At 36.3% G+C, this 26,618-nt stretch overlaps 1 pseudogene across 1 annotated transcript; it reads right to left on the minus strand.

Annotated features, from left to right (window-relative positions):
- Positions 1 to 23,819: 23,819 nt before the first annotated feature.
- LOC307101082 (non-histone chromosomal protein HMG-17-like) lies at positions 23,820 to 25,629 on the minus strand (annotated as a pseudogene). Its single transcript has 3 exons — positions 25,531 to 25,629; positions 24,517 to 24,828; positions 23,820 to 23,880 (listed from the first exon to the last, which is right to left on the minus strand). The product of its transcript is annotated as a non-histone chromosomal protein HMG-17-like (transcript).
- Positions 25,630 to 26,618: the final 989 nt, after the last annotated feature.

Here is a 26,618-nt window from a genome sequence, read left to right on the forward strand (position 1 = left end):
ACAGCAGCCATGCCTCTGTTTCTCTCTTGGCCTCCTTGGGGGTTTTCTGATCAGCCCTACCTCTCTGATCAGGCCTGGAGATAGACCCAGAGACTCTGACTGGCATAGAAACCAACCAATCAGAACCAAATCTGGGTGAACTGTGAGGAGCCAATGGCTGCCCTAGGAGGTGGAGCTTTTGATGCTGACTGGCATAGAAACCAACCAATCAGAACTAAATTGGCTGGCAGGGAAGGGCAGATCAGGCCAGCAGGGGAGGGCAGTTGGGGGCGAGATAAAGCCAGCAGGGGAGGGCATTTAAGGGAGATCAGGCAGGAAGGCAGAGGCAGTTAGGGGCGATCAGGCAGGCAGGCAGAGAGGTTAGGGGCAATTAGGCAGGCAGGCAGAGGCAGTTCAGGCAGGCAGGCAGGTCAGCAGTTAGGAGCCAGCAGTCCCAAATTGCGAGAGGGATGTCCAACTGCCGGATTGGAGAGGGTGCAGGCTGGACTGAGGGATCCCCCCCACACACACTCCATGCACACATTTCGTGCACTGGGCCACTAGTTTCATAATAAAGTCCATGGCATTATTTTCAAAATATGCAGATGGTATGTGTGCCTTTGAAGAACATATATTATCAGTCACATCTAAAAAATAAACAAAATTTTAGAAATCTTATAACAGTATGCTATGAAACAGTTTATTGTCAATCACCAATTTGTCATAGAAATAAATTTCAGAAACATTTATATTTTTCTCTCACTCACAGTGGACTGCATTTCACATTGCTATATGCATGTGTTTTAGAAATTATATGCATGCATTTAAAAAAATCATTACTACTAATTCATTGATTAATATTAACTTTTATCCAAGAACAAACAAGGATCTGTAATGTGACTTTCTCTGATCTTGGATAGTTACAACTCTCCATTCAATTATGCTTAATTCTTATTTTTAGGTATTCTTTATTTTCACATGCGTTTCCTCCTTGCCACCTATTACAGCCTTATATAATAAAATAATAAATTTAATAAATTCAAAAATTTATAATTTTGATATTTTCAAAGGTTGAATAAAGATCCTTGGATGTGTCTTGAGAAGAAACTGTTTTGGACTGAGAGGTTAGCTACACTGATATAACAGTTCTGTCAGACATTTGCTAAAGTTAGTTAGAAATAGTGAAATACTTTGATTTTAATGTTTCCCTCAAATAATTAAAAAATAATCAAAATGTTTGCTAATGGCCTGGATGGTGTTACTCAGTGGTTGAGCATCATCCCAGGAAGTAAGAGGTAACAGGTTCAATTCCTGGTCAGGGCAAATGCCCGGATTGCAGGCTCAATCCCCAGCAGGGGTGTGAATAAGGCAGCCAATCAATGATGTTCCTCTCTCATCATTGATGTTTCTATCTCTCCCTTCCTTTCTTTCTAAAAATCAATAAAAACATATTTTTTTAAAGTTTGCTAATGGCTTTTATCAAAGTCAATAATTAAATTTTTGCTTAAAAGAACATATTATGTGATGGTTAATGATGCCTGGTTATTGGTTTAAAAATTTCTGGGTCTCACTATGAGCATGTTTCTGGGAGACATTAGTGTTTGACTCAGTAAAGTAAAGCAGTCTCAGTAAAACAGATTATTATACCTAATGTTGGTGGGCAGCATCCAAACTTTGAAGGGCTAGAGTAGGAAAAAAAAATACAGAGGAAGGAAGAATTCTCTGTGTGTATGTCTGACAGTTGAGTTGGGACATCAGCTGCTGCCTTTGGACTGGAGCTTAAACCATTTTTACTCCACGTTCTCAGGCCTTTAAACTTGGACAAGAACTTGTACCACTTGCACTCCTGGTTTTGGAGCTTTTGGATTCAGACTGAAACTACACTACTAATTTACCTAGGTCACCAGTGTGCAGAGGGCAGGTTGTGGTACTTCTTAGCCTCCAGAACCCCGCAAACCAATTCCTTAACAGATTTCAATAGACATTACATTGTTCATAGCCTAAAATTAGAAATATTGGTCAAAATTATTCTAAATAAACAGCTTCATTATTTTTGAATAATAATATTCTACTAAGTGTATTGCTATGTTAATAAAATTACATTTTTGAAATTTCTAGCACAATCTATGCTTATTTTTTTTAATATACTATTTTAATATACTCTTCTACGCTTTGGCAGGTCTAAAAATTAAGATGACATAAGACAGATTAACTGGAGAAAAAAAATAATTTGTACAGGAGTCTCATAAAAATATAAGACCCAAGGGCAAGTGGGGCCAGTTGAAGTTCATATGCCATTCTGAGCTAAGGTATGGGACAGGGCCTGGGGCTTCAGAGGGGAGGAGGGCATTCACAGGACATTTAAGGAGATGTTTGGTAATTAGATGTTTGTCCTGCCCTCCAGATAGGTCATTCAGATATAAGTTATCTCTGGTATTAGCTCTCTTTCTGAGCAGGCCCCTTATCCAAATTCTGAGTGTTGATTGCCTTCAGTTCAAAACAATCCAAATGCCAAAGTGGTATATTTTGGGGTCAAGTATTCTGATCCCCTGAAATTTGAATGAATGGATATTCAAAACATTGCATTTTATCTGAAACTCTAGGAATTTACATTTTTTAAAACAACTAATAAAGACAAAAATAGAACACTTCCCTTTCTCTTCTTCTTTTTTATTCTTTCTTTCTTTTTTTTTTTTAATCCTTACCAGAGAACATGCTTAGAGAGAGGAAAGAAGATAAAGAAACATACATGTGAGAGAGAACCATCATGCCCCAACCAGGGATGGAACCCACAGTCCCCATATGTGCCCTGACCTGGAAACAAACCAGCAACCTTTTTGGTGCACAGGACTATGCTCAACCAACTGAGCTACTCTGTCCGGGCACTTCTCTTTTTCTTTATAGAATTGTTTGTCTTCTCATCTCTTCTTGAAGTACACATTCTATAAGGCCCAGAACCTTCCTACCATATGCAAAAAGTTGGGTAAGTCTTTTTTGTCAGTTAATAGTTCCCTTTTCTTTTTTCTTGTTAATACTGAAGACAAACTTTCTTATAGAATTTTTCATAATTTAATTATAATTGTTTCTGCTTGAGTATTTTTATGCCGGGAACTACACATCAGAATATGCAACTTTATATTCTTAGTATGTAATGATGTGATGATGAATGATTGATGAACTCAATGAATGAATGAATGAATGAATGATCAGATAGTGAACAAATAAATGAAGTAACATTTTTCCTGCAGTGTCCTTCCTACCCCTTTTCTTCTCACTCCGCCAGGCATAAATGGTATATCCCCTGCAACTCATGCCAGATTCAGACATCGCAGAGAAAGTTCTGATTGCTCAGCACTCTTAAATGTTCCCTTTCCTCCAGTCTTATTCATACAGTTTTTGTTCAGAAAAAGACATGCCATGAGCACCAGGAAAAAGAAAGGACAATCTTTATGCACGTCAAAGAGCTCACTATGTTTGGGAGAAGATTAACAGAGATAGATTTGATAATGATATAATGTAAATTTCTTAACCAAATCAAATATGCTTCTTATTGAATTCTTGTATAAATAAACCTTGTGTTTTGAAAATATATTAACCTCATATTCATGCAGGCCTTGCATTTTACTTTTTAATATATTCTGTGCTATATTTAACCCAATGTGAGGAAATCAATATGTAAACTGGAGTAATTGGTTAATCAAACTCTTTTGTTTCAGAATTAATTAATTAAAATACAAAATACACTTCTGGGATTTGATGATGTTAATGAGAATTTGATGGGAAATGAGAAAGCATCAAGGGTGTCTTCTAAATTACTTATACAATTATCTTCATTTTAAATTTCTGGTATACAACTTAACATACTTGTCTTCATAACGGCTAACACAGTATTATAAAATTAATTTTAAAATTTTAAGTAGAGATGCAATTTTTAAAAGATGAGCTATAGTCACTTTAGATCATTCAAAAATGCTTAGTCAGTCTGATCTTCATTAATTTAAAAAGAGAAGCTGAAGTCTCACAGACATAAGGTAAAATAACAACTTTAAGAGTATAATAATTACGATTTTAATAATTTACGACTTTTTGTTCATATGTCTAGATAATAGGTAAAACAGAAATGCATTTGACCTTATGTTTTCACACATAAATGCACTTTTAATTAAGATAATATCATCCTTTTAAAATAAATTATTCCCAGAACCATTCAATTGAATGAAATTATTTTTAAAATTTTAATAGCACTAACTGAAGGTCAGTGGTTCCTCATAGATATAAATGTTCAGGCAAGGTTGTGTTTCCCCTCCGGTAATGGCACCAGGGCAAATAAGTCCCTAATATGTAAATGTGCAATTTGCATTTTTAAATAAGCCAGTGGTACCAGTTCCACTATACAAAGCCTATAATTACTGAATTTTCAAACTGTTCTTTCATTTCTACTGAAATCTATCAAGAGTAAAATAAAATAGAGAGCAAACACATGAACTATGTCATACAAAAAATAAAATAAAACAAAAATCAGATATGGTTTGTCTCTTTATACCAGTTAAGTAATAATCAAATAAAAAATAACTATATTTAAATAAATACTTTATGAAAGGAGTTCTCACTAGAGGTTTATTTTCTTTTGCTGTAGTAACACTAACCTATTTAGAGGAGCAGTATTAACAAATGAAGCCGTCACTTACTTTTAAAAGACATTAGTAAGAAAGATAACATTTAGATAATAGTGTAAAATAAAGTAACAGATGATTTTTTAAATAAAAGGTTTAAAACATAAAAGTCTAAGAGCAACTGGTAGAATCATTCAAAGAAAACTAGATGCATACTTTTTGTTCTATTTCATTCTAATATTTCCTTAATTTAATTTTTACTCTGACTTTGTTTTAAATTTATTTGTTTCTCTAAATGCTATTAGAAAAAATACTTTTATCAAAAATATCTAACATGTAAGTTGTTTCTTCTAGAGATACACAATTCAGAATAATATCACACTGAGAAACCATGCATTAAAAAAGTATTAAATATTTTCCAACATGTTAAATACACACAACCAATTTAACACCTTTTAAGAATATTCAGGTTACTTTATTTAAATGTACTTAGGAAAATTGTATTATTTTCTACTGAAACATTTATCATTAGCTCTACAACACATTTCACATCCATTTTTTATGTTTAACAAAATATCACTATTCTTTCAATGTAACAAATTATGTATTAAAAAATAGTTTTCCCACAGAATGAGTAGGCCATTACTTAAGTAATATTATTTTATTAGTGAATATAGTAGCTAAATTTTTAAAACATATACCACATTGATAGAGATCTTAATGATTACAACTTTTATCACCACTTGCAATGACTTTTTAGGATACTCAAAGTTGAATCATTATGTGAAAATATTTTATACATTAAGGTCCTTTTTCAATTTTTTAAGGCATGAATATAAGATAGAAGCTGTATTAAACCAGTGTATATTAACAAAACATGGTTGTAAGACTTGATAATGGGGTTATGTTAGATTTTAAGATTCTTATGTCCACGTGGACAATGTGTCCGAGAAGGCCTGTCCTTCCAGAAGAGCTTGAAGCATATGTGCAGAAAGAAATAAAGAGCACACTCCAACTTCTGTTTATTGTTTCAGTAATTTCTAAAACTTGGCCGAATTCCTATGTAAGATTCTGTGAGACACCCTGCATTCTTATTATAATTGCCTTTTAGCTGGAGCTAATTGCAACTGGTTTCTTTCCCTTGCAACCCAAAGTTTCCTAATTAAAACAATGCACCACCAAGATAAAAGTAGAATTGACGTATGGTTCTACTAGTTTAAAATATTGCTTACAGAAGTTAAATAACAGTTCCGCTCCATTTCTAATTTCCTAACTCTGCAAGAAGATGCATGGGACTATATAGCTACTGAGGCAAGATTCTAAACTATAAAACACATGCTATCACTGATGTATCATCTATTTAAAGTCATTGTAGCAACAATCAAGTAAAACATGTGGGAAGCCAGTATGAAACATATGTCTAAAAGGCACTATTGCAGAAATAGGGGTTCTTTTTTTTCCTATGAATTTCATATAGGACAGGAATTTCCAGAAAGTAGTAGTTACTCATGATTCATGCTGCATAAGACCTAGCCACAGAAAATGCCATGTCTATGAATAAGATTTTGAGATTTTTTTTCCAGTAAAAGGCCTTTGGAGAATTAGAAATATACATATTTCTCCATTGGGGACCCACAAGATGCTTTCACAGCAGACTCATTGGCATAAAAAGAACACCGTCCTGGAATTTTATAGCTTTCCTAAATTACAGTGGGGAATGATGAAACAGGGCACTGAATGATGAAACACCTGAGTGGCTAAGACTCTAAACATCAAAGGACAGAGCAATGTCTGATTAATAGTGGCTCGGATAATGATAGCTAATATTTATTGAGTGCTTGCTTTGTACTTATGGTTCTAAGTGCTTTATTTTTTTTATTTTTTTATTTTTTTAAATTTCTTTATTGATTAAGCTATCATATATTTGTCCTCATCCCCCCATTCCCAGCCCACACCCCTCCCCACACATGCCCCCACCCCCCTGTTGTCCTTAACTGCTGGTTAGGCTCATATGCTTGCACACAAGTCCTTTGGTTGATCTCTCCCTTTTACCCCCACCCTTCCCTACCCTCCCCCCGAGGCCCGACAGTCTGATCCATGCCTCCTTGTTTCTGGGTCTGTTCTTGTTTATCAGTCTATGTTGTTCATTATTTCTCCTGGATGAGTGAGATCATGTGCTATTAGAAATACACTTATAAGAACCGAAAATGAGACAAGCAATAATGGTTATGGAGACAGGCAAATGAATCAGTCTGTAGTGAGTTTCTTTCTGGGCCAACAGTTCTTTTGAGACCCAGCTTCAATGTCAAACAGTTCCTTATGTGTACATGTCAGCAATGACATTTCAGTTCTGGATGGTGGACAAATGGTGGTAATGCTGGTCCGACCCTCTCTGGTTTGGTCCTGGGCAACCTGTATAATCGTATATTTTCCCTCACATAGCAGCCATATGAAACTAGAAACTGTCACCCCGCTGAGAAAGGAAGGCATAGGTGACAGGTCCACAATCCCCTAGCTGCACAGAGAAAGAACCAGAATTCGAATCCAGGGGGTCTGCATCCAGAGGGTGAAACCTAGCTGTGATTTCGCTCTCTGAATGCTGTGCCAATCATAGAAAGGGGAGTAAGGCAAGCATTACAGATGGCCTCCAATGGATGTACATGTTCTCTAATCTTGCTGTACATATAGTTTTGTTCTTTATCTCCATGAGACATTCTGCCATGATATAGCAGGCATTCAAACCTGCAGGTACGTATGCACTACACTTTGAAATATTCCTTTTATAAATATTGTGAGCACCTCATCAAAAGCTCATCACTGTGCTGGAGACAAGACAATATAAAACAGACTGTGTTCCTGAAGCTGACAACCAAATTAGGGAAAGACAGTAAAGAGTGAATCGTAGAATCAAGCATCCATGAAAGGCAGAAACAAGGTGGCCCGGCCCACTTAGGTGTGAGGGACCATCACTAAACTAAGCGGGTCAGGAAGCGTTTCTCTGAAAAGCTGGGCTTTACCTGACGTGTGAAGTCATTGCCTTTGTCTCCAACTTACTCACAAAACTCTTCATCTACAACTGTCCCATGTCTCCTCAACCCTACGAATCAGCAAAAGTGAAAATTCTAGAATTAAGTGTTTAACTTTGCTTAATAGAGTTGAATGACCTTATGATCCAAATGTCCCTCTTTTTGTTACGTGTGACCTGTTTCTTTAAGCCATAGTGAACTAGTTCAGTGCCGCGGACTTATCTAACTTCCTTTTCTTCTTAGCAATCTTAAAAACTTTCATAAACTTTTCCTAACCTCACACAATTGGTAGAAAAAGCCAAGTTATTATGCTGCTACATATGGATCAAAGTTTTTTTCTTTTCTCCAAAGCCTTTTTCATTGGTCACATGGGACATCTCAGATTTATAATACCCAGATACTATCTTTGTTTTAAAAATTTTATGTTCTATGTATGTACCTGGTTTTTACTACTGACAACTTAGTCCAAAAGAATATGTGAATATAGGTCATCTTAGATTTCTGTCTCATTTTTGCTAGATAATTCTCCTCTATGGCATTTTAGGTGTTACTGTACACTATAAGAGTAGTATATGTTAAAGGTAAGCTTCATTTATAATCTTTCCCATTAATTCAACTGATGGATTATCAACACAGAAAAAGTCAAATATTAAGTAACTAGAAAAATTGAATATGAGCTTATGAAATCACTGGAATACTGACAAAAATTTTTAAATCACAATCTTATTCAAATTGACTGGCATCCTTTATATTCTACTAGAGGCCCAGTGCTATGAAATTTGTGCATGGGGAGGGTCCCTAGTGGCTGCTGGCCACCGGCCAGGGCCTCCCTTCCCCAGCTGCCGGCTGCTGGCCAGGGCCTTCCTTTGTTTTGTGCTGCCCCCTGATGGTCAGCACATGTTATAGCAAGCAATCGAACTCCTGGTCGGTCGAAGTCCCGAGGGGACACTTTGCATATTAGGCTTTTATATATATAGATTGTGCCATTGAAAGGATATGGTTTAGGAGGTATGCCTTTATTCTTTCACAATTTTTTTTCTGAGATAGCATAACCTTTTTATGGATTATTGGGTTCTTTAAATGAGGCTCTGGAATACATCAACATGAAGTTAGACAAGTTATTATTATGCTCTTTAATTATGCAGAACTTTAACAATTACTATATCTGAGGAGATCACTTGTATGGCAAAATTCATCATTAGATATTAAACCCTCTGAGTCAGTTATCTATACACTCTTCTACCTTTGCCAACCTTGGATCAGAATAAAGTTAAATGCCATCCAAAGTTGATGCTCAACATTATAACTATTTTAGTTCCCTAGAGAAGAAAATACTTTAACTTAATATTTTAACTATATTTGCCTCATTCCTCTTATATGTTATTAGGGGCCCAGTGCATGAATTTGTGCACCTTGAAAGGAACTTTGGCCACAAGGATGTGGTGCACAAGGGTGGGTCTCGGCCTACCCGCTGCAGCCCCCCTTCCCCTGTCTGACAGCAGCCCCGCTCCCGCCGCCAACGCTCCCACGTGCTGATGGCTCCGGCCCCGCTCGCACCTGCTGACAGCATGGAGTGATTGGGGCTGGCGCCTGCAGCGGATACAAGCGGGGCCAGCACCGTCAGTGGGTGCAAGCAGCAGCTGCTGCCCCGATTGCCCCTCAGGAGTAGGGGAAGGAGGAGAAGCCCTCAGGGACAATTAAGGCCGCAGCTGCTGCTCGCGCCCACTGACAGTGCCGAGCGATCAGGACCAGTGCCAGGCACCAGGGGCCAGTGCCAGGCAAGCGGGGCCAGCACCAGCAGCAGGTGCGAGCGGGGTCAGCACCGGCAGCAGGTGTGAGCGCCAGGCAGGACCGCGACACGTGGGAGCAAAGAATTTTCAGTAACTACCAGAGGCTTGCCCCGATGACAGCAACCGGCACCTCGTCTTGGTCTGGCACCTCCGCTTACTTGCTTCACCATCCCACTGCAGCCGACGCCAGCCATGTTCCACACTCTTCTGCCTACTGCCAATGCCCGCCATGTTCAAAACACGCCCCCTGGTGGTCAGCCCATGTCATAGCCACTGGTTGTTTGGTTGTTCTGCCATTTGGTCTATTAGCATATTAGCCTTTTATTATATAGGATCCTCATTTCTACATATGAATAGTAATAATGCAATGCATATGTGAATTGGTGGCCTTTGCCTCTTGAAAACCTAGTTAAAGTGAATATAAGCTCCCAATGCTAAGACCTATGCCATCTCCCCTGGCCCCACTTGCCTTCCTGCTCCTTCCTTGCCTCATCCTTATTCTCAGACTCCCCTGGAGAGCACCAGATCTTTTTTACTCTATTCAGTAAAGAAAGAAAGAGAAATCTAGATCCTTCTCAGCTTCTAACTTCAAAATTGCATATTAACATAGTAATCAGTTCAACAAAATAAATATATACCTGAAATCACATCCTTAAATGCCAGTGTGATTAAGAATTGTGCAGATTACACTAAAATGCCCAGGATGTGGGACAAAGGCAACTTTAGTCTTTTTATAAGGTCTTTGTATATTTATATGCATCTTAGCAAATATGTGTGCATATGTTTATGCAACACCTTCAGCAGCCATAAAATACAGCCTTTTGGGGAACCTAAAGCAAGAATGAGTTAAATAGTGAATTATAATTCTCATGTGGGAGGAATTCCTGAATTCTTCTTTTTGAGATTATTTTTGATAGAAAGTGAACTTACTCTCTGTGCTAGGTAATACATACTAGTATGCAGTAATTTGGGGGGGAAAGAAAAGCCAGGTACATAAGACTTAGCAGATGCCTGTTATGTTAACGTATTTAGAACCTCCTGGATTGTACGTAGGAAAACTTCGGTGCCTTGAAGAAGTGATATCCAAAGTATCTGTCTATTCTCAGATGCTCAGAAAAAATATTAGAACATCTATTCTTCTTATTTTATCTCATCAATCTAGACATCTACTTTTGTGTATAATGTATTTGTACAATTGTATGGACATAAAATTGATAAGTGAAGAAAATGCAATTTCTTAGGGCAATGTGCTTAACTTTACTCCTGCTACTACTACTACTACTAAGTAGGATATAAAAGAAAAAAAAATAGTTACTGGTGGAAAGGCGTTATGCAGTGCTAAACATAAATGAAAGTTTTAACCACCTTTAAAAGTCCTAAATTGTTCTTAACATGTCTGTCAACCTGATCTGAACAATAGATTACCTATTTTATAGGAATGAAAGCAAAAAGCATGAGTGACATGCTACACTCAGTGAAAGTAAAAATGTATTTCAATAGATGCTTTAATTTAATATGCTGTGTCTTAAAACGTGATGCTTGCTTACTTCAGGTAAAATTTATGTGTTAACTAGAGGCCCTGTGCACCTTGGCCTGGCCTGTGGTTCTCCGACATCCCCCAAGGGGTCCTGGATTGTGAGAGGGCACAGGCCAGCTGAGAGACCCCACCAGTGCACCATCGGGGCCAGGGAGGGACCACAGGAGGGCTCCAGGGAGTGCCCAGCCCATCTTGCCCAGACCTGATCAGCCGGACCCCAGCAGCAAGGTACCCTGCCAGTTGGAGAGTCTGTCCCCTGGTGGTCAGTGCACAGTTATAGCTACCGATCGAATGGTTAAATGGTCACTTAGGCTTTTATATATATAGATGTGCACATGCATACACAAATGAAAGATTGTTTCACAAAAAGCAGTGGCTCTGGTACGAATACTCAATAAATATCTACATTGTAAATGGCAAGTCAATTTTTATGTAGACTACATTTTATGAGCTAAACTTTTGTGAAATAAAAATCAGAGAGAATGCCACTGTATATTGTTAAAAATTGTATTGTAGATTCATATTTAATATATTTACTTTTGAAAAATTCGTTGACTTTTCTGACTCACTTGAGTAATAAGTAACTCTATAATTTTACACAACAAACATAATTTGTACTTCTACATCTACTAGAGGCCTGGTGCACAAATTTCATGCACTCGGGGTGGGGGAGTGTTCCTCAGCCTGTGCCCTCTCGCAGTCCGGGAGCCCTTGGACGATATCTGACTGACGGCCTAAGCCATCCGGGGGGGGAGTGGGCCTAAGCCATCAGTCGGACATCCTTAGCACTGCTGCAGAGGCAGGAGAGGTTCCCACCACCGCCACTGTGCTTGCCAGCTGTGAGCCTGGCTTCTGGCTGAGCAGCACTCCCCCTGTGGGAGCACACTGATCACCAGAGGACAGCTCCTGCATTGAGCATTTGCCTCCTGGTGGTCAGCACACATTATAGCGACTGCATGTTCCGCCATTTGGTCAATTTGCATATTAGCCTTTTATTATATAGGATACTTCTCAATAGCATTAATACTGATAGCATTAATACAGATGTCACTGTTTTGAAGATTTTTAACTGCGTGGTCAAAGAAGTCACATTTTATGAATTCTTAACATTTTAAAATTAAATTTCCAAAAATGCAGTTTTTCAAAAATACATTATTATAAGCATTGCATATGAATCATCTTCTGATTTCAGTCAAGGGTAATTAGGTTCACTATACATGTAAATAAACCAGTGTTTTAAAACTTGTATAGTAAAATTGAAAATTTCCTTACTGTGTTTGGATAATATTTTAAAATATTTAACTTTATTTTTACTAAGTACAAAAGAATGAGTCATGATAAATAAGTAATTGCATAACATTTGAATTTAATAATAATATACTCACATCAAAATCAAGCATATGTGTCTGCCTAACATCCTGAGGAATTTCTAGTTATTTTTAATTTTATTGAAGATTCAAATTTTGTTGTCAGTTTTATTAATGACAGTGTGTCACTAACAAAGATTCTTTCTCAGAGAAACTGTTCTCTAGGAATATTTTAGGGTGTTTTAGAAAATTAAATTTCACTTCTCTGCCATTAAGATACAGATGTAGTCCCACTTTTAAGAATCCCAAACATGTAAAAATCTTCATGTAAAATAAATTCAGAACATTAAGTACAATTAGGTACAACAGATAAATGACTAATTGTACATATTCTTTAAAAAAGGGTTATTCAGCTAATGACATTTTAAAAGTTGTTTATCTATTGATTTTACAGAGAGCGAGGGGAAGGGAGAGATTGCGAGAAAGCATTGATCTGTTGTTCCACTTATTTATGCATTTATTGGTTGACCCTTGAATGTGCCCTGACGGGGGATGTATCAGGATGATGCTCCAACCAACTGAGCTATCTACCAGGGCCTCAGCTAATGACATCTTTCCATTGTTTTTGCTTAATAAAAACTTAATTTATATAACCTTAAAAATAAGAGCCATTGAGAAATGGAAAGTACACTGGAATCAATAAATTAAATTACTGTTTTGATGCACCTAATCATATTCTAGAGGCCTGAAACTACTGAAGCTGTTTTCACAGAAATCAAAGATACTCTAAAGAGAGCAGTTTCTTTAGTATGAATCTCACATTCATTTTGTATAAGTATCCTACTGATATTTGGCTGTGTACTTAGGGGCATATTTATATTTAAATGTGTTTCTTTTATCTATTATGAACCTTTTACAGATAAAAAAAAAATTATACTTTCTTTATGTGGGAAGAGATAAGATTGATCCCTTTGGTATTATTTAATTGTTGATAATAATGCTAAAAACATCCACCTGAATATCTCCAAGAATACTTTGGTGACTAATATTTAAATCTTTTGAGATTCAGAAATGAGAAATGCTATGTAAACATGACACTTCTTGCAATCATAATTATAATCCAGACATTTCTGATACAACCTATAGCCATTTTTACAGATTTATTGGCTAAGAAAATTACCTGGGTGAAATAGAAAGAGCATTTTAATTTTTCCAGTATTGAGCTTATTCAAAAGTTTCTTTGCGTCTATGTACACAAGAGAAATAGACGCTAGGGATGATTATATTCTAGGAGGCCTCACTTTAGAGAGGAAGAAACCATGGTCAAAACCATACAAAACTAAACAAAAAAACTGAAAAATTATACTCAGGTGACAGCAAGTTGATCAGTGATTCCTCCTCATAAGACCATGCAGAAAGACTTCCTGCTTGTAGTTTCTTCAAATGAAAAGGCCTCTTCACTACTGAAAAACACTTGTGTTAAAACAGCCTTTGCAATTTCTTCTTATTTGCCACTGGATTGATTGCCTTTAATTAACCCGCTGCCTTATCAGAAAAAGGTGTGAAAATTGCTCTTTGCTCTTCTCAGCTTCTGGCAGGATATTGAGCAGTGTTCTGTCTGCTTTGCCCTGCAGAGCAAACTGAAAATGCCTGTCACTAAAACTCCTCTCGCTTTCTGACTAAACATCCCAAACGGTGGACAAAATTGTCCCTTGATGAGATATCTCATCTCAGATGTTTTTCATTTAACTCCAACCTGTTCTTGCTCCAAATTAAAGAGCATTCACACTGAATGGGCAATGCCAGACTCAATTGTTAAAGAAAACATTATAACTTACATTTATTTATATTTATTAAATTTTAGAAAGAAACAAAACTTAATATTTTGTAAATGGATTGGCCCTGACATCTGCACTCGTGTATGAAATTGCCAGTTTTTCTTTACAATTCCAAAAATATACAGAGGCAGGCATTGATTTATATAAGGAGAATGGATGGAAAATGACATCATATACTACTTCCAACATATTGTGAGCTATTGCATTTTATAGTTAACCATTTAAGTGAATATCTGAATGATCTTACTGGGATCTTTAAAATATTTAATAGCAAAATAGTGACCAAAAATTGTTAATATGTTTAATCTTTTACTATTTAGAGATTTGTCATTTATCTCTTGTAAAAGTACTTAAACTAATTGCTGAACTTGAAAGACAGAGTCTAAATTAAATGTCTAAATTTCATTCAATTTCTGCTTCCAAGAAGGAGTGAGTAAATGTACATTTTCCTATTCCTTCCACTAAGTACAACTGAAATCCATGGACATTATATGTGAAACAAACATAAGAACTCTATGGGTGGTGAATTCTATGGGTTTTCTTTTTACTTAATGTATGCCATATTTGGAGCTAAAGAAGCCAGCAATCCAGAAACACCAATAAAAGAAAATTTTAAAAAAAGTCATAAGAAAATGAAAGGGAAGACTAACAAGACAGAAATCTTTTGGACAATGACTACATGGCCTTAGGCACTCACCTCAGAAGAAAATGTGGTTTCCCTCCCACTCTTGCCAGCAAATGAGCCTAAACTTCTACACTTGTTAGACTGTGAACCTCAATCTACACAACCCAGTGGTGTCAGAGGAGGCCAAGGGGCAAGAACCTTTCCCACTATACCCAGCAGCAATGAGGCTGCTCTGAGGTTGGTGTCAGTGGAAGTTACCTGAGGAACATTCAGGAGGTATGCCTACTTTTCTCACTCAAATTGGTATCAACAGAAACCTACAGAACTGGAAATCTCACCTCCTCCACACCTAACAAAGAGCCCCTTCCCCCTCCCAGGCTCAGTGGAGACTGAGTGGGAAACCTGAACTTCTCCGTGCACCCAGCAGTCATAAGCCTCCTCCCCTTCCCCCTGCTGGAATGTTGTCTGAGAAAGCAACTTAAAAACATGCAAAGGTTTAAATAAGACCCAGACTTATATAAGACCTACAATGTCCAACTAGGAAAATGGCAATTTGAATGAAAAAAGACATTCACCAGACCCCAACACCGAGGTGACAGAGATCTTACAATTATTTGTAATATTTAAAAGCAGCCATTAAAAAGCTTTCATGTGCTCTAATAAACATGCTTGAAACAAATAAAGAATTGAATGGATAGAGAAAAGAACCAGTGAACTTGAAGACAGGATGATAGAAATTATCCAAAATGAGCAGTAGATATATTTTTATCTATATCGATATTGATATCTATATTGATGGAGAGATAGAAATGACAAGTATGGAACCTTAACAAGTCTGCTATTGACCCTTAAAATATACAATATTTAAAGATGTTTTCATTGATTTTTTTTTTTAGAGAGAAGAGAGAGACAGAGAGAGAAACATTGATATGAGAAACTGGCAGAGCAACTTCAACACACCAGGCAAATGAAAAAATGCTCACAGCCAAGCAGGTATGAAAGGCTGAGACACATTCCGGCCATAAACCCCACTCCTGTTATAGTACCATACAATCAGGAGGGAACCCCAAACTATAGTTTCTCCATAAAGAGCAAATGATTCAGACCACACTTTTAGTGCCCTTATAACACTCTCACCCAAGGGATGGGCTCTCAAAACAACTAGCTCTGAAAGCCAATGGGGCTTCCATTCATGACACTATAAGATTATAGGGCACAAAGAAACAGTCCTTAAGAGGCATGGTCACATGAGCAGCTGCTACAGTGTCCTCCAGGGCACAGCACAGAGATACCAGGACTAACACCCATTTCCCCCCGTCTTTCCTTGAAAGAGCTTACTGTATATTTGTAAGCTGCTAGAAGTTGGCTGTGCTCTCCCCTGGAGACCTGGGAAGCCACAGACACTTCCTCACCTTCTCCCTCTGTTCCACTCCAACATTAAAGCTAAGTCACCAATATCTTCATGGGAGGAGCTTGTACATGCATGTGGTGTCCCAGTTGTTGTGGCTGCTGCCCAAGGGCTGGACCTCCAGACTACCTGACTCTAACAGCCAAGGAGTTTACACTCCAAGTCCCATTGGACTATAGGAAAATGAAGCAAGTTTAAATGGATGCAGGAGCACTCCCGCTGCCCTCATGACTATACACCGGGCCCAGCACAGAAGGAACAGGCAAAATGGTCCATCCCCCAGTTTCTCCCTGAAAGGTGCTTAACTACATACTTTCCTAGCTGCTGCCTGATAGAACAGCTTCTAATCAGTCTGAATCTAGATGATGACTATGATTGTTTGAACATTGACAGATCTTGGAACACCCTCAACTGCTGGGAGCCACTAAGAACCAAGAAGGAGGCTAAGTCAATTACAAAGGAGCTTGGATTGAGCTGATTGACATTAATAATCTCCTACAGGAGACCACTTTGTCAAGACTGGGAAAGGTAACTGTTTTATCTAACGAACAGAAACCAACAAAGGATCACAAGAGACTACTATGAATAATTATATGCCAACAAATTGGACAGCCTTTAAGAAATGGATAAGTTCTTAGAAACATACAATCTACCGAGACTAAATTGTGAAGAAGTAGAAAATCTGAACAGACCAATTACTAATAGGGAGAGTGAATTATTCATAAGAAAACTCCCAACGGCCGTGGCCAGCGTGATCAGTGGTTAAAACATTGGCCCACAGACAGAGGGTCTCAGGTTCGATTCCCAGACAAGGGCACATACCTGGGTTGTGCAGGTTTGATCCCTGGTCCCAGTCAGGGAACGTGCAGGAGGCAACTGATCGATATGTCTCTCTCATATCAATGTGTTTTTTCTCTCTTTCTCTCTTTCTCTCTCTCCTCTTCCCTCCATTTCACTCTCTAAGTATCAATGGAAAAAAATATCCTCAGGTGAGGATTAGTAAAACAAAAACAAGCTCTCAACAAAGAAAAGTCCAGGAATGCACTGGTGAACTCTACAGAACATTTAAAGAGTTAATACCAATGCTTTTCAAACTCTTCCAAAAAAATGAAGAGAAGGGAACCTTCTAAACTCATTTTCTGAAGTCAATATTAGCCTGATACCAGAGCTAGACAAGGACACTACAAGCAAAGAAAATTACAAGCTAATATCCCTGATGAGCATCAATGCAAAAATTCCTCAACAAAATAATAACAAACTGAATTCAACAGTACATATAAAGAATTATAAATCATAATCAATTTATATTTATCCCAGGTTTCAAGTATAATTCAGCATTGCAAATTAATACATACTATATAATATATATATATACACATATATATATATATATATATCATATTAACTGAACAAAGGATAAAATCATATGGTCAGCTCAATAAATGCAGAAAAAGCATTTGACAAAATTCAACATTAATTCATGATAAAAACGCTCAACAAACTGGGTATAGAGGGAGTATACCTCAACATAATAAAGGACATATATAACAAGCCTTCAGAAAACATAATACTTAATGGTTAAAAGCTGAAGGCTTTTTTTCTGTAAGATCAGAAACAAGGCAAACATGCCCATTTTCACCAGTTTTTCAATATAGTACTGGAAATCCTAGCCAGAGCATTTGGGTACATAATAGGGAAAAAATAAAAATAAAAAAATAGCCAAATCAAAAAGGAAGGAATAAAATTGTCTCTATAGACAGATGACATGATCTTATATATAGAAAACCCTAAAGCCCGCCCCCCCAAAATACTCTTAGAACTAATAAAATTTTGGGATACAAGTCAATATATAAAATTAATTATTATTCTAATAACTAACAATGAACTATAAGAAATAAATTAAACAATATAATTACATCATGGAAAAGAATAAAATACTTAGTAATAAATTTAACCAAGGAGGTGAAACATCTATACACTGAAAACTATAAGATATTGATGAAAAAAATTGAAGAAGACACAAATATATGGAAATATATTTATTGTTCATCCATTGGAAGAATTAATAATAATATAACCATATTTCCCAAAGTGATCTACTGATTTTATGCAATACTTATTAAAATTCCAATGGCATTTTTTACTGAAACAGAAAAAAATCTGAAAAGTGTATGGAACCACAAAAGTAATCAAATAGCTAAAGCAATTTGATAAAGAAGAACAATGCTGAATTCATCACACATCCTGATTTTAAACTATATTACAAAGCTATAGCAGTTAAAACAGAATGGTATTAGTATAAGAACAGATTATATATATTAATGGGACAGAATTGAGATAACAGAAGTAAACCAATGTATATATAGGCAATTGATTTTTGACAAAAAAGCCAAGAATATACAATGGGGAAAGGATAGTCTATTCAATAAATGATATTGGGAAAACTGGATAGTTACCAGGAAAAGATGATACTGGACCCCTTACACCATACACAAAAAGTAACTAAAAATTGATTAAAGACTTGAACATAAGATCTGAACCTACAAAATCCTAAAAGAAAACATAGTGGGTAAGGTTTTTCACATTGGTCTGACAATTATTTTTTTAGATATGACATCAAAAGCAAAGATAACAGAAGTAAAAATAACAAATGGGACCTATAAAACTAAAATAAGTTTCTGCACAGCAAAGGAAATCATCAATAAAATGAAAAGGCAATCTACAAAAGGGAAGAAAATATTTGTGAACCATATATCCAATAAGGAGTTAATATCCAAAATGTACAAGGAACTCATACAAATAAATAGAAAAAAAAGGATAACAACCAAGCAAACAAACAAAAAAGCAAAAATAAATAAACTATAAAGTGGGCAAAGGACTTGAATTTTTTCTAAAGAAAATATTTAAATTGCCAAAAAATATATAAAAAGGTGCTCAGCATCACCAGTCATCAGGAATATATGAAATCAAAGCCAGAATGAGTTATCACCTCACATCTGTTAGGATGTCTATTATCATGAAGAAAAGAGATACCAAATGCTGGTATTTTAAGAAAAGAAAACTCTTGTACACTGTTGTACACTGTAAATGTAAATTGGTACAACTATGGAGAAGAGTATGTAAGTTTCCCAAGAAATTAAAAATAAAACTACCATTTGTTCTGCATTCCCATTTCTGGGTATTTAACCAAAGAAAACATAATCAGTACCTCAAAGAGATATCTGTTCCTCCATGGCAGCATATTCACAATAGCCAACATATGGAAACAACCTTGTATCTGTTAAGGAATTAATGGATAAAGAAAATATTACATATACAGGGTGGGACAAAAGTAGTTTTACAGTTTTTAGTAAAAAAAAATAATACAATAATTAATAAATAATAATACAAGATAAAGTTTGTGTTTTGAGTACTCACAACTGTAAACCTGCTTTCGCCCATGTGTGTGTGTGTGTACACAATGAACTATTACTTAGCCTTAAAAAGAAGGAAATTATGTCATTTACAACAGTATGGATATAGCTGCAGAACATTAGCTAAGTGAAATAAGCAAGACAAAGTAATACAAATACTACATGGTATCACTTTATATGTGGAATCTTAAAAAATATATCAAACTCATAGGATGGGGAAAATAGGAAGAAGTTGGTGATAAGGTACACACTTTCACTTATAAGATGATTAAGGTCTAAGAAAATGCATAACCTGGTGACTATATTTGATAATAATGTATTGTATAATTGAAATTTGATGAGAGTGAAACTTAAAGGTTCTCACACAAAAAAAGAAAGGTTTAATATATGAGGTGATAGATGTGTTGACTCAATGAGGGGAATACATTCACAATGTATATGTATACCAATTATCATATTGTACACTCTAAATATCTTATCGTTTTATTTGTAAATTATACCTCAATAAAGCTTATGAACATACTTTAATCCTCATATTACAAGCTTGTATATAATGTTGCTAAGTTAAATTTTCATTTATTTATAAAATCAAATATTCATAGTGTGCTTGGAAGCCAGGTTATTTCTCTCTGAGTGCTTTTTATTTTTGTGTCAAACATTTGTAGTGTAATTTTATGTATTATTTTTCATCACTAAAATATTTTATTCCTATTGGATTTTTTAAAAATATTTATCAAATTGTTTTGTAAGTGTTACTACCAGTTCATGCTAAGGTGTCAAGGTTATGAAAGATAAGCATAATGATGAATAACTCTGCAGCTGCTAAAACGGTACTTGTAAAAAGAGGAAATTTATATGACTTTCAATTAGCCTCTGATTATAATTTACAAATACATACTAATATTTTAAGCTAATGCTTAAGGTTGCTTTTCCATTCTATTAATTATATGGATAACGAATGAACTCCTAAAAATTTTTACCTGATAGAAAAAATTTGGAACTAATTACAGAACTAGAATAAAAGTTAATATAGAGTTTTAAAAGGGCAATACCATCACAAATTATTTGCTTTTATAATTTCATAGTTAATAATAAGTATAAAAGTAGACAAGTAAGAGAACAAGAAAAAGAAAAACACAAGTCAATATGAGTCTCTAAGCCAATTAAGAATGCACTTAAGTATTGTGAAAAATGTCATTTGAAAATGTTATTGTCAGTGTGTCTATTTGGTTTAGACCTATAATCTGTTCATTTTAACTGCAATACAGAATATCACTTAACTTCTCTAGTTATATGAGTTTCACCTTCTAGTGCAATTCTAAAACATCTGAATTTTAGCTTTAAGCAATCTGCTTGCTTGTTTAATTGTACTTTCCATCACACTGTTTCCAGCCAAGACTTCTCTTTTAAGTTGTAAAATATCCTGATGGTTTTCCTTCACAAATTATATGATTGATTTTAAAGTGTTGCTTCAAAAAAGAGTTTTAGTGACTGCATCTAACAGGCAGCTTAAAGGCAGAGCAGGTGGAGGCAGATCCTGGGGTGACTTGGGACATTTGCTGACCACCCCGGGCTCGGTGCTAGTAAAAGCCCTGGAGCACAGCTTGGAATTTCCTATAATAGCCAAGCCTAAAACAGGCAGCTAGAATCTATGAATAGCTTGTAGCTTCAAACAGGTTGCAGAGGGCCAGATACAGACAGCACCTGACATTGGCCTGCACTGGAGTCCTTCCCAATAGGCCCAGAACTAACACACCACGTGGCCAGATTCAGACATTGGAGCAGGATCCAATAAACTTCACCAACAGCATACAAAAAGGGAGATGATAGCAGGCACTAAACTTTGCTGAGGCATATTATGCTTTTTTTTTTTAATTTTTCTTTTCTAGTTCTTATTTTTTCCCTTTCTTTTGTGTTTTTAATTGCTTTGAATTTTTATTTTATTTATTTGTTAATTATTTGTTTATTTATTTATTTTTTCATTTGGTCACCACCTGCACAGCAGCTTGCATGCCGTTATCATGGTTGAGCCTCACAGTGAGCCAGCCTGAGGACAGAATCAATTACAGCAGGAAGGCCCACATAATCCATACACAGAACATTCCTAGAGCACCCAGGTTAGGAGATTAAGGAGACGGCACCACTGGGTCCCACAGGACTCCTACTACATATGGCCACCACCACCCCCACCCCCCGCAAAGGCTGGGAATCATAGCAGATCTATCTAATACATAGAAACAAACACAAATAACCAGCTTAAATCAGGAGACAAAGTAACAAGCCAATAAAAGAACATGAGAAATCTCCAGAGAAGGTGTTAAATGAAATGCAGGCAAGCAATTTATCTGGCATATAGTTCAAAGTAATGATTATAATGATGCTCAAGAAACTTAGTGATAACTACGACAGCATGAAAAAGGACATAGAAACCATGAAAAAGAATCATTCAGAAATGAAGAATACCATATCTGACATGAAGAATACACTGGAAGGAATAAAAAGTAAGTTGGATGAGAAAGAGCATTGAATCAGCGATTTGGAAGACAAGGTAGGAAAAAAAATATCTAATCAGAGCAGCTAAAAGAAAAAAAAATGATTTTCAAAGAATAAGAATAGTTTAAGGCCGTGGTCGGCAAACTGCAGCTTGCAAGCCACGTGCGGCTCTTTGGCCCCTTGAGTGTGGCTCTTCCACAAAATACCACAGCCTGGGCGAGTCTATTTTGAAGAAGTGGCATTAGAAGAAGTTTAAGTTTAAAAAATTTGGCTCTCAAAAGAAATTTCAATCATTGTACTGTTGATATTTGGCTCTGTTGACTAATGAGTTTGCCGACCACTGGTTTAAGGGAACTTTGGGAAAACATGAAGTGTAGCAATATCTGCTTCATAGTGGTACCAGAATGAGAAGAAAGAGACAGCAAGGGATTGAAAACCTATTTGAAGAAATAATTATTGAACAGTTCCCTAATATTATGAAGAAAAAAAGACACACAAGCCCTGAAAGTACACAGAGTCCCAAACAAGGTGAACCCAAAAAGGTCCACACCAAGACATATCATAATGAAAGTGTCAAAGGTTAAAGACAAAGAGATAATTTTAAAAGCAGCATGGGAAAAGCAGTTAATTACCTATAAGAAAACTTCCATATACTGTCAGCTGATTTATCAACAGAAATATTTTAGGCCAGAATAGATATGCATGAAATATTCAAAGTGATGAAAAGCAATGACCTACAACCAATGAAGGAGAAATAAAGAGCTTTCCAGACCAGAAAAAAAAGCTATAGGTGTTTGATACCTCCAAACCAGTATTATAAGAAATGTTTAAGTGCCTGCTTTAAGAAGTAGAAGAAGAACAAGAAGAAAAAATAAATAAAAGAAACCAACAAAAATACAGGAACAGATTTAAAAGAATAAAATACATACCTGTCAACAATAACTTTAAATGTAAATGGCTTAAATGCCCTAATCAAAGGACACAATGTAGCTGAATGGATAAGAAAGCAAGCCTCATATATTTGCTGTACACAAGAGACCCACATCAGAATGAAAGATACACACAGACTAAAAGTAAAAGGATGAAAAATGATATTTAATGCAAATTGAAATTAAAAAAAAAGTTGGGGGTAACAATACTTATATCTGACAAAATAGACTTTAAAATAAAGTCCATAGTAAGAGACAAAGAAAGACAGTACATATAATAAAAGGAGCAATTCACCAAGAGGATATCACTCTGGTAAACATTTATGCACCCAATATCGGACTACCTAACTGTGTCAAACAAATCTTGATGGATATAAAGGGAGAGATTGACAGTAATACATGTCATAGTAGTAGATTTTAACACCCATTGACATCAATCTTCCAGGCAGAAAGTCAATAAGAAAACACCAATTCCAAAGAATATATGTACCCCTAAGTTCATAGCAGCATTATTTACAATAGCCAATATCTTGAAAAACCCCAAGTTCCTATTAGTAGATGAGTAGATAAAATGGTGTGTGGTACACCATTACACAATGGAACATTACATGGCTATAAAAAAAAAAAAGGAACTCTTACCTTCTGCGACAGCATGAATGGACCTACAATTTATTATGCTAAATTAAATAAGCCAGAGAAAGGCAGATAGAATATGATCTCACTTATATGTGGAATGTTTTTTGTTTCCAAGCCAAACTGTATCCAGCTGTATTAAAGATACTTTTCATAAACAATCATGGTACTTCAGGCAGGACATGGGCAGATAATCATTAACAGTATACAACTTTCAAACTCCCTTCTTCAATGAACTGCCAAAATCAGAAAGCCCCAATAAAATCCAATGCGGTCTTCGTCTGATGTTCTGAACAGAGAAAGTTTAGAGTGAGGGTTGACATTTCACATTAAGCATGTTGTTTAACAACTTTTCACAAGCCAACCCTGGCTTTCAGGAAATGAAATGAAAATGGCAGAGACTATCAATCTGTAGATCCACAGTCTAAAAAGGAACTGCTGCTCTTTTGAGGGAGGCCATCTCAATGGTGACACTAGAAAGTCCAGATTGCCCAACATACTGGAAATCAGTTTTTTTGGGTCAGGTCCCAATAGGTCTCTGGGCTTAAGAGAGTCAAAGTCTATGCTTAAAGTGGAGAGGGAGAAAAGGACATAAAAATGAATTTTAGTTTTCCCACATGACGAGGTATCTGTGCCAATGTGGCTAATGTATGTCAACGTCATCAAGAGATCCCTCCTCCCAGGAACCAAGAGGAAGTTTCTCAAAACTAGAAGGAAAAGGTGTTTCTCTCCGCCCGCCCCCTCCCCCCCCCCCCACGCAATCCCTCCCCATGTCAGTCCAGCTTTGGAGGCATTCTATTAGTACTATATAGCCTTCCCCCAAAAAACAAGTGAAGAGTGCTGTGTGCAAACAACATAGCTTAAAAAAAAAAGTAAAGCAAAATTCTGCATTTTTATAAAACTTGAAAAATATAGTATTTCAAACTGTACAGTCACCAGAACACAGTTATCAAAAATGCACACACTTCCCTTGGCTTCTCCAGCACCCTCAGCTTTCTGTGCCTGGTCTGTTTCGGCATCTCCATTTTCTGCAGGGTTATTCCCATCCTTGCCAGCATCAGCTTTCCCTTTTTTTCCCCTTTCCGTACCTTCTCTCGCTTTTTTTCAGGGACCTTTTTAGGTTTGGGCTCTGGCTTTGGAGGAGCAGGTTTAGCTGTTAACCTGGCGGGTCTTCTCTGTGGTTTCTCCTTCACCTTGGCTTAACTCCGTTAGGATCCCCTTCAGCCTTTCTCTTGGGCTTGATGGCGATGGTGGCAGGTCATCCGGGCGGGACGTGGGGGTGCAGGCGGGCTTTGCTCTCCTCCTCACACTGCTCTCACATGGTATATGTGGAATTTAATGACTAAAATAAACTAATGAAGAAAATAGAAACAGAGGAATGGATATAAGGAGCAGACTGACAGCTGTCTGAAATGGGAGAGAGGAGTCTGGATGAAAGAAGCTGAAGGGATTAACTAAAGAAAATATTTGCATAACCCATAGACATAGACAACAGTGTGGTGATGGCCAGAAGTAGGGAGGGGTGGGGTGGGTGAGGGACAGGGTGGAGGTGGGACAAGGGGGTGAAAATAGGAACATGGTGTCAACAACAAAAAAAGAAAGTAAAAACAAAAAGAAAGATAGTTTCATGTAATTGCTGCTAGGTGTTTTGTTTTTTGTTTTTTTTCATAAGAGATAGCAATTATTATTATTATTATTTTTGCCTGAATCACATTTCCACAATAATTTTTACAAGCCACATTTGAAGCATTTAGTTAATCTCTTTGTTTTATGTTGAATGACATTACAGCAGACTGTGGTATGGGTGGTTAATGTTATTATACTGTTAACCATTCGGTTCCCTGTGGTGATATCAACATTACACCACGCATAACCTTTGTCCGTTCAGATGATACAAAATTAAATTATCTTGCACATTTCACTCGTTTCAATCCATCACCTGAAACTTTATATTTTTCAATGAGCTATGTTCCTCATTAAGCGTATTGACAACACAAGAACTTGATACGATGCACTGAGAAGGACATAACACCATCATTGTGGTATTCTTGGCCAAAATGCATAATCTCACTCTAATTATTAGTAAACAGACAATTCCAAGCTGAGAGACATTTTTACAAAACAATTCGTGAGTATTCCTCAAAAGCATCAATCAAGGTAAACAAAGATCAAAAAGACTGAAGAACTGTTACATACTGGAGGAGATTAAGTATAAATAATTAATAAAATGTGGGATTCTGGATAGGATCCTAGGATTTAAAAAAGGACATTAATTGGAAAGATTGGTGAAATTTGTAAAACATCTGCAGCTTAATTAATAATATTGCAGCAATGTTAATTTTCTGTCCTTGATAAATGTACTTTGGTCATGTAAGTTGTTAATATTAAGGGAAACATGCTGAGCAATATAAGGGACCTATTTGTATTATTGCTACAATTTTAAGTAAGTTTATAATTAGCCAAATTTTGTAAAAAATATATTGAAACTATATGATGATTAATGTTTTATATTTTAAAGTATTAAAGAATGAACATTATGAAACCACACAGACCAGATTTTTCTTTTTTTTTCATTATTATTATTTTGGGGGCACTTACTATTGTGAGATAAGAAAGTAAAGCATATCAACAATTTCTAAAATAACAAAGAGAAAAGAAATGAATGAATTATAGCCAAGAGCTAAACTCATCTCTTGGAGTCAGTGAGTATGAGTGGCTAGGCCAGCCTCTATTGTACCAGACTCACATTACCTATGCAGTCCAATGACATCTGTTTAATTCATTTTGTTCTAATAGCGAGCCCTGCTTATCCTAACAGCAGGCATGTGATATCTCAACTTGACATGAGCAAATGATATGAGTTCCTTTAAAATAGACAATGGATATAATTTACTAAACATCAACCTCTACATTAAGCAAATTATACAGCAGCAATCCAAGTCTGAAGGGAGTTTCATAACCTCCAGAAGCCCAAGGAGGCAGCCTGCTGCCGTTGACAGTAACTGTGAGGGTTGGAGTGTGGGTGCA

This window comes from Cnephaeus nilssonii (assembly GCF_951640355.1).
Source record: "Cnephaeus nilssonii genome assembly, chromosome: 6".
Taxonomy (NCBI): Eukaryota; Metazoa; Chordata; class Mammalia; order Chiroptera; family Vespertilionidae; genus Cnephaeus; species Cnephaeus nilssonii.